Below are 12,817 nucleotides of genomic sequence, written 5' to 3' on the forward strand. Positions count from 1 at the left end.
TGGTATTAAATTTCTAGCACAGAATTATTCCAAATATCCGTCAAGTTTTATCGAAGCCAGAATTTCGAACGTTTAGGAAACTCTCTTGTTGCAGCTGCTGCTTCTAATTTTCGGAACTACGATTTCTGCAACAACGAACTTCATGCAGCGGCGAACACCTGTTGAAAATTAAAATCAAATCCAAAATTCACCAATTTTAATCCTACTTTGCAGACACGAAAATCTGTAGAAAATACAGCGCGAAGTGACTGGAACGCTCTTGTCTTGCAACTTGCTCATGACTTTGAGAAAGAAATATAGAAATATATTTCATTATGACAGTAACGTTGAATTTATTGTATAAATTCGTCATATTACAAGCGTAATTCGAACACAGCTTTCGTTGTTCGATTATTATTATACAAAAGCGAATAAAGAGAATACAGGACAATATTATAACAATTGTTTTACCCCGTATGAAATGTTTTCTATAATTGCAACACAATTCGCAACATGGTTACAGAGTGTTTCTCGTTAATATAACATCGATGCGTAGTATTCTACAAACGCCCGAACTAACCACTCATCCAAAGCACATCTCATTAGTATACATGGGTTTCACGATGAACGTTTGCATTCAAGTAACAGTCGATACCCATTAGACGACTGGGCAATATTACAATAACATACTACGATAATAATACGAATACGATAATAATATACGTACATATATATTGCCGTATGCAGTATATATGTAACGTTCTTAAAGATTTTGTAATTGCGTTATTTTTGCATTAATTGTAATATTCTATGTTTTCTTCAAGATTGTTCATAACTCGTATTCTCTCTTCCTACACGGAGTCGGATTGATTGTTCACGATAACAGTATTCGTGGCATCGTCTTCAGTGATTTCTTCTGGCCTACTCCAGTATCGATGACAACGTTCTTCGCATCTAATGGTAAGTCACGTCGTTTCTATTCCTCCGATCATGTCATAGGATGAAAGGTCCAAATCGACACGAATGACTGGTTGTGTTACGTAGAATTGTTGGCGAACATAACGACCACGAGTATTTATCATACTCGTAAGTGGTAACATCCCTTTTTCTGTGTTTTAATTATCAATTTAGTATAGTTCTTCTTGCACGTCGCGTTTTTTTTTCATTTGTAATATGATATCAACGATTAATATCAGTATAATATTGATCATATTATTACTAATTAGCATTGGTAAATAATTTAAGTAACTATGATTGAGAATATGTTCATTACAGTTATTTATAGAATCAGATACAGTTATTTGTTCAAATTAAATATTCGTATGAGTAAACAAGTATGAATAAATAACATACATATTCAAATAATTAAGGAATGTTAGAATGCGTTTATTTGAATATTTCGACTTCATTGTTGTGAAAATTGTAATTATTACAGAGCAATAGTAATTACCGTAATGCTGTAATAATAATTAACTTTTCATCCTACTTTCTGCTTTATGAAATTCATATTTAACATTTTCATATCTGGTATAATCTCAGTAGAATTTGAAGTTTGAAATATGAAGGTATTAAAACTGAATGTTATTCGCCAGAAGGAAATGTATCAAATTTCATATGCAAGAGATATGTCGCCTTCAGCAGGTTTCAGAATCAACACAAATTTTCGATGTTGTCGTTTTCACAGCTTTGTTTTGATAAAGAAATCATTTAGGACTATTAATACAGTCAATTATTACATACACTGAGTTTTAGTCTGTCTTTCAATAAGCGTGCTCTTTCTCGGTAATTTATGAAGTTATCAAAGTAGAGTATCGAACCATTTCTTGAAATAAAATCTGTAAGTGCAAAATAGAAAAACTTCAAAATAAAAAAGTTTAGTCTGTTTGATACAAGATATATAAGTACATTAATAAATTTTTTAATAAGTAATATTTTTTAAATTTTTGTTCATACACGAATTTCTGTCGGATTCATATTAAGACTTAGTGTTGCGATATTCTATCATAGTTTCTAAAATTATTTTGTCAGTTAGTGTCACAATATACTAGGTATTCTTCCACTAGGATTATGGAAGTATGTTGCTCTTTTTCAAATCATTTGAGATAGATACAAGAGGTGCATAAAGAAGATTCTATGCCATTAGAATGTCGAAGAGAAGGTTAGAAAGATGAAAGGTTGGAAAGAAAGGGGAAGGAAGGGAAGGAAATTGTAGAGAAAGTAAGAAAGGAAGGAGTCGGAAGGGAAATAAAGGAAAGGCAAAAGACATACGTAATTAATTCAGTCCAATTATGTATTTCAGAAACCATAGTGAGATGAGTGAAAGAGTATTCGAATTTTGTATAATATTCTATACAATATCCTATTACTTTGTCGTGATTACGAATTTATATAAGTAAGTTTTGAAAATCATTCAATCTTTAATAGGTAGGTTAAATTACATTTATACATTTAGGCAGAATTTTTTAAACTCAAATTTAATTTACAGTTAGACATATGCTTTTGAGGTAAATTAGATTTATGATTAGGTTAATAGGAAAACACGATAGCGCTTAAATATGTATATATATATATATATATATATATATATACATATACTGATATATATATATATATATATATATATATATATACATATACTGATATATATATATATATATACATATACTGATATATATATATATATATATATCAGTATTTAAGAAAGATATATAATGGTTAATATATTTTACTTAAATGTATACATAATGTAGGATATATATATATATATACATGCATGTATATATAATATTTATATAAATAAAGTAGGTGTAATTCTTTGTGGAATGCTTTTCACTTTTATTTTTTACATTATCAATTATTTTACTCTTTCATGGCAATTAAAGTATACATTATTGACACATGTACCAAATAGCTTCATTTAGAATTACAAAGTTAGTATAAGATTTACGAATTGTATTGTTAAATTTAGTTCTCAGTGTTGGTCTTTTTCTTTAAGTTCTTTTTGTTGTTCGTTGTTTGTTTCTTTTTTGTACAATGATCGAAGCTTGAAGTTTTGCAAAGAAGTTTACTACAAAGACAATTTATTTAAAAATGAATTAATTTTTGCCTGAAGAGATAGAGGCCATCTGGATGGAACGTAGTTAGGAAAGGACTTTGTTTTCTACCGTAAATCGATAATGTTAGAAATGACACTAAAATGATATTGGTTAGCGCTGGAGTCTGTTGGGTAAAAAATGTATTGGATGATAGATGTGTTCCCTAAATATCATGTATACCAAAAATCTTCTGTAGATATCTAAGGAATTGATTAAATTATTCTTGTGAGGTATAAATAGGTAAATTTCTTCTAACCTACTATTGGTAATGATACTTTCTACATGACTCATATCTTGTTTCGTTGCATTTAAGCATTTCATTCAAGTTCTATCTTTTTTCAAAAAGGAACAATTATTACAATTATTAATTTTTCTTATAGTTATGTTTTATTTATTTAGGAAATTTGTTTGACCTTTAACAAATTACCCTCCTATGGAAATATCACTAAGTTCCATGTTCACAATGTAAATCAATAAATTTCCTTATCGGTAAGACGTGTTTGAATGTACCATCAAAAATTTCCTTGGTTCACTGCTATTGTATTTTATCTACATATTCATGATAATAGTATAAAGCAAGTATAAAGCTAATTATTACTTTGTAATAAATAACGAAACTATGAAATACTACATTTTATTCGTATTTCTTAATCTTCGCAAAAATTTCCAATTTGTATCCAATTTTCTTTCTTCCAGAAAACTTTTATGCTCCGTGAACCTATTCTGAACAATTTCTAGAACTATCCAGAACTTCCATATCTACATACATTTTCTTATCGAAAATCTCACTTCATCTTCCTTCATTTTTGCTTATTTCCTTTATATTGTATAATTTTTATTTGTACCCACATTGGTGATAGCTATGAAGCAAACTAACAAAAATTGAAGGTTCTTTCAAACATCGTTGTTAGTAAAATTACAATTAAGAAAAGGTAAAGAACAGGAATTGAAAAAAATATAAGGCGATGTAAAGTAAGCTATATATCCTAACTAGTTTCTGAAGATCCTAATAAATATTTAAACTCAAGTGTCTCGAAACCAGTAGATTCTCCAGCGAGTCCGGCATTTTACCGTGAATTTTAACCCTTGTTTTTCTATCGATGGACTACACTTGCGTACACGTTCCCTTCACGTACGTTGGTCGGTAACACAGATAGCATTGTAATGTCCTATTTTAACCAACCACCGGCTGCTGGAGAATTCGAACGTTTCCGGAATAATCCACGATTCGGATGCCAAGCAATTCTTCGTCGAGTGTCTCTTTCGTCTTCTAACTTTCATTCGATTATCCTTGTCTTCGAGTACACGTGCGTGTATATATTTTTTTGCTAGTGTGCACGTCCACGGAGCGCTCAAGACGTGGAGCACATGGCTTGAAGAATCACGTTCCGCAATCGGGTGAAGGGTTGAAATTTTCAAGGAATGGGAATAAAAAGTGAAAGTCGCGATTTAGCTGCAACCTCACGCGTGAGTCCATGCGAAGCCTGCTGATTATGGCGTTATATCGAGATAGGTTCCATAAAATTTTAAATCCATCGTAAAGGAAGATAGTTAGGTTGTTAGTATTTTAAACAGAGAATGTTGGGATTAAAGATAATTCATTTAACATATCTATACAATTTATTCGTCCCTTTGTTTGTGCATTTAAAAATTGTAATTGGTAATTCTTCTTGAAATACATCGATCCCCGAAAGTTATAAACTTTTGCTCCTAGTTGATTTTACGATTCCGTTATTTCAAGCAGTTATAATACCTCTGATTCATCCCACATAAATTTTACGATTCGCACAATGATTTAGATTTCGATTTCCGAAATCATTTGGCAAAGTATGGGTAAAGCACCATCATAAAAGTAGAGTTATTCGTTTCAAATGGAACAGAACATGCACACCCCGATCGCACAGCAGCCTCGCGACCATTCGTTCCTTTTAAAATAAATGCGAATGATGCAAACACTGTTGGATCCATCTATTAATCGCCCATCAATGGCAAAAACTGCTGCCCCTTACGATCGCGTCAATGCACGCCTCAATTTACAATTAATCAATCTGCGGCGGCTAAACAACCCTCGATGCGTGACTTCAAAGACTGCTGACACCGTGCGCGATAAATCATCACCGGTTGCCGATTTCGGGCTCGAAAACGTTTTACGATCGAACAGATGCCGAAATATCGCCGTGGCATAATAACATGCCCCGCGTTTATTTGCTGCCGTCGAATAAACACACCGTCACAGATCCGTGATCGTTTTCACCATTGCCCCGACTTAATTGTCGGCATTACATTTATTCCAGTGAAAATATTTCACTGGTTTGGCATCGGTTCGTCGTGATTCGGGAATACCTATATATTTGCTAGTCACAGCGTATGTTTTCGTCACGCGGATCTGCGCGGCCATTAGCCACCCCCGAACGCTCATCTAAATGCCGTCAGTTAACCCCCTCGTTTAACGATACTTACATTAACCGAACCGTGTTTATAACGCCGGACGTGCTGGAATGCCTGTGCCGTTTTTGACGTACGGCACGTGCGCGTGATTAATTAACGCAGTTGCTTTAAATGACGAGTTTCGCCTTCGTTTCGAGCTGTGACATCCCGATGATCGATGGATGCTCTTTAAGCTCGAATCTTAAGGGCACTTTTAATTCTTGTACATTAGGTTTGTGAAGCTTCTCGCTAGATTTTTTTCTAAAAGAGTTTGAAACAGGTGTTGCGTCCTCGATGCTGATAAAATTCCCGTCAGCGTGCGGTAAGCTTGGCTAAGGTCGTAAATCATCTTTTAAATTGTCGAGTCTACCTTATCTTTTAGTGGAATACATCGTTTACCAATAGTATCTAAAGTGTATAAAATTTTTGAACTCGGTGTCAAAATCGCGGTTTCACGTGACTTTTGGAGTAGATAATAATATTAAAAATATCTGCTTCAAAATTGATATAGAAATCGAAAAATTCTACGTACGAACAAAGATTAATTTGATATTTGTTTTAATTCCGACGCTATTTATATAGGAACATCTATATGTCGTCATGTGTTATTAATTTACTTATATGTATAATTGATTATCAAAAGTAATTAAATTCCGTAATCGAGGGATGTGAAATTCGGCGTATTGATGTGCAATTTTCGCAACACATTAATCGGACAGTAAAAACAGAATAATTTGAATGTATAAAGAAAGCTGTTATTAAATAAATTTGCAATACTTTAATACGTCTTTCTCTAAAATATTATATCAGGTAAAATACAGGATATTTTATTACGAAAATAGGATAACGAGCTCGCTAGGTCGAATATTATATATATACATATATTAAAGTAGATATTAACTATAAACTGTGAAGTATAGAATACGTCAATTAGTGCAATTAATTATTCGTAGTTCGAAACTTCCAGATAGCGATGCAGTAGCTAGTGTAGTAGCAAATTAGCAGAAGTGAATAGCAATTCAATCTCTAAATTATAACTAAACGGAGTTAACTCGATTACATTTGTTAGTCAAGAGATAATTAGTTTCTGTTTGATGTATTAGCTTGTCAAATAGCCTACACGTAAATAAATAAGGAAGGAACGTTCAACAGCATATTAATCTGCATTCATATCGCGGTAACTTTACAAATCCATTCTTCATCAAACAATGATTATTTCACAATTGCCATTGTGTCGCTTAATACGAAATTATTCCAGGACCATTCAGTATTCAATTTCAGAATTAATTTTTATATTTCAATCGTAATTCGATCTTTATTTAATCGATTTTCAGCTACAAGAAAAATATAATCAACAGCAAGACCTTGGAAATTTTAATACCTTTTCCTCATAGAATTCAAATTATAAATTGAATAAATAGGTAAAGTTTTGAGGCGGTAGGACGTGCAAGGTGCCAAAGAAATACTCGGCGTTTTATTTAATAGTGTGTTTATTAATTCGACTAATGACTTCGTTACAAGTGTCGACTCGCGACTCGTGCGGACAACAATTTATTCGATTCTTCGCTTACGACGCTCGTTTACGACTCTTTATCACGACTGATCTCTTAATCCCTTTCTTTTCTTTTTGTCACCTCTCGATATCCCCACTACGCACGCGATCGTTATACTTCTTCCGAGTATTTGGTGGAAGGACCGTAGGGATATCGATGGGTCATTAGGTCTGTAGGCACTTACGCTTTATCGCGGCCTTGCTTATGTTTCGTCGTTCTTTCGTAAACAGTCTGTCAACAGTGGTATGTACCGACGAACCGTTGGAAAAAGAGTTGTTCTTTGCTGTCGAGTACCGCTACAGTTTCAAGCTTTTACAATAACTGGTAACGTTAATTTCCTCGATGTCCAAAGAATGTTTAGTAAATGGACATCTCAACGAACGATCTTCGGGAAAGTTTCATCCTTCTTCTGCAATTTTTCTTTTCTTATTCTCCACTTCTAAGAAGATTCCACTTTTATGGCTATAGTCAAAAGTAGTAGGAAGAAATAAGAACTCTGGGCGTTTAAGAATTATTTGATATTTATGTCATTATTTCTCATTCGCGTTTAGTCGTTTACTATCAGTGCATTGAATGCAAATTACGCGTCCTCGAGTAACACAAGTTGCCACTTACCTGTGGAAAATTAATCGAACTATTCGCAACTACATCGGTTTTCAATTAATTTTCCCGCGCTATCGGCGTCGATTGCTACAAAGGCGACAACCGGGACGGGATGCATGCATTTGACAGGATGTCGGCTAATCGCTTTCCTCAAATCTCGCCTTTAGTCTGCCATGCCACTCACCTGTCTCTTCCGCGATCCTGCGTGTTTCACGCGTGTACAAGCTTTCAGCCCCTTCTCTGGGACAAGAGGGTAACCCTGGCAGTCAAAACGCCCAGGGTAATAGGAATCCTAGTTAGACACTTTGATTTCCTATCAACACGTTAGTTTCGCGTACGCAACTGTGATATTTCCAATACGTTCTCGTACGTGACATTTCAAAAAAATATTTCCAATATTTCGAAGAGTTGCTCTGTGTAGTTTAGCGCTTGGAATTTAAAGTTCTCTGAATTTTCTTCGCGCTAGTCACTCAGACTTATTTTTTCTTTTCTCATACAGAGATTTCTAATTATTCTTTTTGCATTTGAAACAAATAAATGGAAATGAACGTTGCTCTTATACGCTTATGGTAAGAGTCGAAGCAGTGCAAGCATGTACAAAGGAGTGGAGGGCAAAAAGAGGCAAGCATGCAAGGTAGAATTCGAAGGAACTGAGGTGTCGGTGGGATTCCACGGATGAAGCAAAAGGGACCGATTGTGCTGCTAGTAACAATTGATTAAACATGCTCCCAGTTCGAGCGAATTCAGCCCCGCCGATCGAATTTCCTATTCGACACCGAATGGAAAATAGCCCTCGCGGTGACGTTCACCTCTGGCACGCTGGTACAATCGTGTCTCAACGGATCTGGTTAGCTGGAATCGGATGGTCCAGATAGTCCGATCGCTACTGGAATTCGGACCACGGGGGGTGAGCCAAAACGCACAGTCGAAATTCAATACCCTTAATGGAAGGGTCAGGTATCGTCGAGGGCGATTCCGGGGGTACGAAGTATGTATCCGCGAAAAGTATTTCCGCACAGATTGAATTAATTGAACTAATGAAGAGGAGTCTACTATCTGCCTCTATTCTACAAATGGGATACGAATTGTGCAAATGAATGCTGACGACGCGAACCTTGCCTGTCGCGATTCGACTCCAGGATTTTCTGATTATCCGGATTTTCGTATTCGCGACTTAATGAAAATTTGAACGTATCCTATAGCGTTCGTTCAGGGATAAATTCAAATGAAATTGAAAAATGTAATCGGTACTTAGAAACTTCATTGGTATCAAACTTGATTCCAAAATTCTCGTGCTTTGACGACGATTCGAGGGCATTTTTGCGAATCGATGTGTCTTTAAATCCGAATTTATATTCAGAGTCTCAGGTAAGATCGTATTATCTTTAATGGTGGTAAATAGAATGGTCGGAGAAAGTCAGTTTCTTGATTATTTTTTCGAGTTTAAGCGCGAACATTTGTTAAACACGCTGGTAAATGTTTGGACATTATAAATTGTAAGTACATCTTTTGGAACGATCCACGTTTTCAGCGTCGTTGTGCCACTTAGTCACGAACTACATTACGCATTAGACGCTATTAGTTCTCGCGATTTTTCTTCAGCAAGCAAGCTGTCGGTTGAAAAGAGAAACTCTCGAGGCAGAGCGAGTATTCTCGGTAGAGAACTCTAGAAGCAGAGTGAGTTTCTCTTTTCAACCGATAGCTTGCTTGCTCACGCTTTGCCTAATTATCTCGCGCGAAGAGAGAATGTTTCGTTTTAGTGCGTTCACGTAGGCCGTGCTTCACGAATAGAGGCAGGCATTACGCGTCTGAGCTCCTTAAGTTGCAACGAGCATCCCTGTCATAAGTCGAGAGAAACGAGATTTTCGCGCGAAACCTGTCGGCTTGGAACGGTTTTAATTCTGTTTTACGCTTCCTAACGAGCACACTGTTAAACGACCATTGGATTATTTTAAGCCACACGAGAAATTTGATTCCTCTTACACGACCCTTCTTTAACGCCAGAAGGCGACAGATGAATTCCCTCAAGTTTCTGTCTGCTCTTGTTCGAGGAACGAAAGGATAAGTTAGGTTTCTTGAATAGTAATCCGAAACAGCTAACATTCGCAACATTTTCGTCACTGAAACCTTCCATTAACCTGGTAATTTCCCTCACAAAGCGAGGGAAATCTTGAGCGCGGAATGAAAAACGCACGAGGGAACCGAGCAGACAAAAATTTTAATTAAATTTCGAGGAAAACGCAGTTGTGAAAATTTCTCGTCCCGTGGTCTGGTTGGAATTTCATTATCATCTCGGTCTCCGAATTTATATCCTCCTGTTATGAAAAACAGCTTCCATACCAATATACAATTTTGTAATCTTAATGCACTAGTATTTTTGTGATTTTATGCTTTTTTCTTCGTGATCCGCACATTTTCATTCGAATATTGCCAGAATTATTATGAACGGCACGCATACTCGAAATGCATTAAACGAGCCAATATTACGCGTTACGAAATGATACAAAATCGCGACGAACTTTTTGGTTTACGATGAATTCAATACTGCATCGATATCAAGTTTGTATCGATAATCGACGTTTCGAAACGAAATTACACCTGCAGCGTTTACATCAGGTTTCACATTTTAATTACAACTTTTTAATAAAACGTCTATGAACTTTTTATTGTACTATGTTTGCTCTTACAATCCCCTATAAAATAAGTCAGCAGAGCTTTAACTGAAACCTGCGACGAAAATGAAATAAACCATAAACGCCGCGTTTTAACTCGACAACAATAGTTAATGATGAGTCTGTCACTAGCAGTGGAGGAATATTAACAGGTCTTTGGTGCTTCCTCGCGTTCTCGAATATTTCATCTAGGATTTCGCTATTACGCGGATAAAGGAGCAAAACGAGATTTAACGAAGGGTGTTGCCTCTCTTTTGCGACCATAATTAGCTACAGGGCATCCCTAGAAAAACTACTGGCTAGTAGCCCACTTAATATTTCACTGTATTAGCCGGTATCCGCAGATTACTCATGGGGCCTTTCATGGCAGTGTACGGAGAATGCCAGGTCTCGCCTCGAGAGTGGCAATCGTCGATAAAACGGAATTACCGGCGTTAATAATCGAGACAAACCCGCACGTTTACTCGCGGGACGCTACCGGTTGTCCAACTACGCGCGCTCGTAAATTATACACAAAATAATGTCACTTTAAATCCTCTGCAAAACTTCTCGGTGACAATTTCGTTCTGTCCGTTTGATCTCAAAAGTAATCGGCTAAGAAGTTTCTCCGTAATTAAACAACTGTTGTTCCGTGGAAGGTTCACTTGTATTTTTTTTTTTTTTTTTAATATCCGCATATTACCGTAATGCCTCAAGTTGTATCTTTTTAAAATGTAGCCGTGCAACGATTTCGAAATCCTAAGTTAAACTTACCTTTTTGCCTTTCCTCCATACACGTAAGTTGTTCCAGAAATTCATCAAATATGGATATGGCACGCGCCACAATACTATATGATTAAATTATCAGTGGATATGTTTTTGTTGATTCCCTAGGTTTCGTTCCTGTTAATCCTTCCTTTCTTCTTCGCGCGTGTCTTTTTTCTTAAAATATACCTCTTAAAACCTCGTGAGAAAATAATGAACGTATCCTCACGAACTATATATCCGCATACATTTACAAAAACGAAGCACTGATGCTACGAGAAATATTAAAACCGATGAAACTTTAACACGATTAGCCTCGAATGTCACAAAGATAACTTATCGTCTTACACATACATTTCCTAAGAGAACGATCCATCAGCGCGTAAATTGAACAATAGGGCGTGATAAAGCCGCTCAATTGAAAAAGAAATAGCATCCAGTGGGTGCGCGGAATGCACGAAATCGTCGCCGAGTTTAGTTTCCCAACTCCGAGGCCATTTCGCCAAGGAACTTGGCCTCGCAAAAACTTGAAAGAGAACCATTACTCGGTAATTATCAGGGATGGGTTCCGGCCCGTGCTGGGGATTATCATAAAAATGGCGGCGTATTATCGTGCCAGAGCGTTTCGTTCGTGTCGAGGAATTATTGCCACGGCCGCGATAAGCTTTAACGAGCCAGTGTGAAATTTTTATTTTCAATGATAGGGTGTGCGCGCGGATGTCGCGGTCCTCGTGACCGCGAAACGCGCAATATCTGCCGCCACCGTCACGTTTCAGGGATTTATCAGCCGACAGTTGACAGGCAAAATAATGAAGTTGCCGCGGTGTGCGAAAGCTGGATACCCCCCGTTTGTCAGTTTTCTGGCCGCGGCGGAGAAGTGACCGTTTTCCCTGATCACTGGCTGCATCTGCATATTTAAATCGGCCGCGTATCGACGCCCGGTGCAATTCGCTTTTTCGAAAACGTCCATTACGCGACGTTACACGGCATCGACAGTATACGTGCATAAATTTTCTTCGAGGGACTAACCGGAGAGAGGCGAGTCGCGATAGGGTGGCTATGGATCGTTTTTGATTGTTTTGAATGACCGGCGCTTTTTGGAACAGACAGCGTTGATCCGGCCAAATGATGTTCCCTTGTTTACAAGTGAGCACGAAACGACAGCTGGCAAATTGTTTTTACAACTACCTCTCTGCTTTTCAACGAATTACCACGCGCTTTGTAATTTTCGAAAGTTTATTAGGACGGAAAAATGCTGCGCGAAATTTGTCATTTTTCTCCATTCCGGGAAAATACCGGTGGACGTTATAACTGCGCGATAATTATGTCACACATTGAATAACTCGTAAATAGTATTCGATGGCCGAGCAGGTTCCCAGTTCCTGCCAAAGTGTAGATAATTTATAAAACAGTTCGATGAGCAGTGGCGTAATTAGTTGTGATGGCATGATAAACACGATTCAAATTTCGCCAACGTCGAAATATAATTTATAAGCACGTAACGCTATACTTTGTTCCATGTGAATATTGTACGCGAAATTTAGCGGACACAATCCTGTTAGCATCAGGTGGCGAGATAGACAAACTTTTACTAAAAGTCGTTACTCGTTCGCGTGTTTAATCATGTCGTGAATTTATCGAGGTTATGAAATTTTTCGACCGAGCGCTAAAGCATTCACTGTAAAATATGGAATGCAAAAAAACGTTCTTTTATATCTCTTCTCCTTCATTTTGGAAAATTCGT

At 36.7% G+C, this 12,817-nt stretch overlaps 1 long non-coding RNA gene across 1 annotated transcript in view; it reads left to right on the top strand.

Moving 5' to 3' along the window:
• Positions 1-808: 808 nt before the first annotated feature.
• The window catches only part of LOC138187084 (uncharacterized), a 243,144-nt gene continuing 231,135 nt past the window's right edge, over positions 809-12,817 (top strand). Inside the window, exon 1 of the long non-coding RNA XR_011175083.1 lies at positions 809-939. This is a non-coding gene — a long non-coding RNA (uncharacterized LOC138187084). The remainder of the gene's footprint in view (positions 940-12,817) is intronic.

Source organism: Bombus flavifrons, chromosome 14 (assembly GCF_040668555.2).
Source record: "Bombus flavifrons isolate JBK064 chromosome 14, iyBomFlav1_principal, whole genome shotgun sequence".
NCBI lineage: Eukaryota > Metazoa > Arthropoda > Insecta > Hymenoptera > Apidae > Bombus > Bombus flavifrons.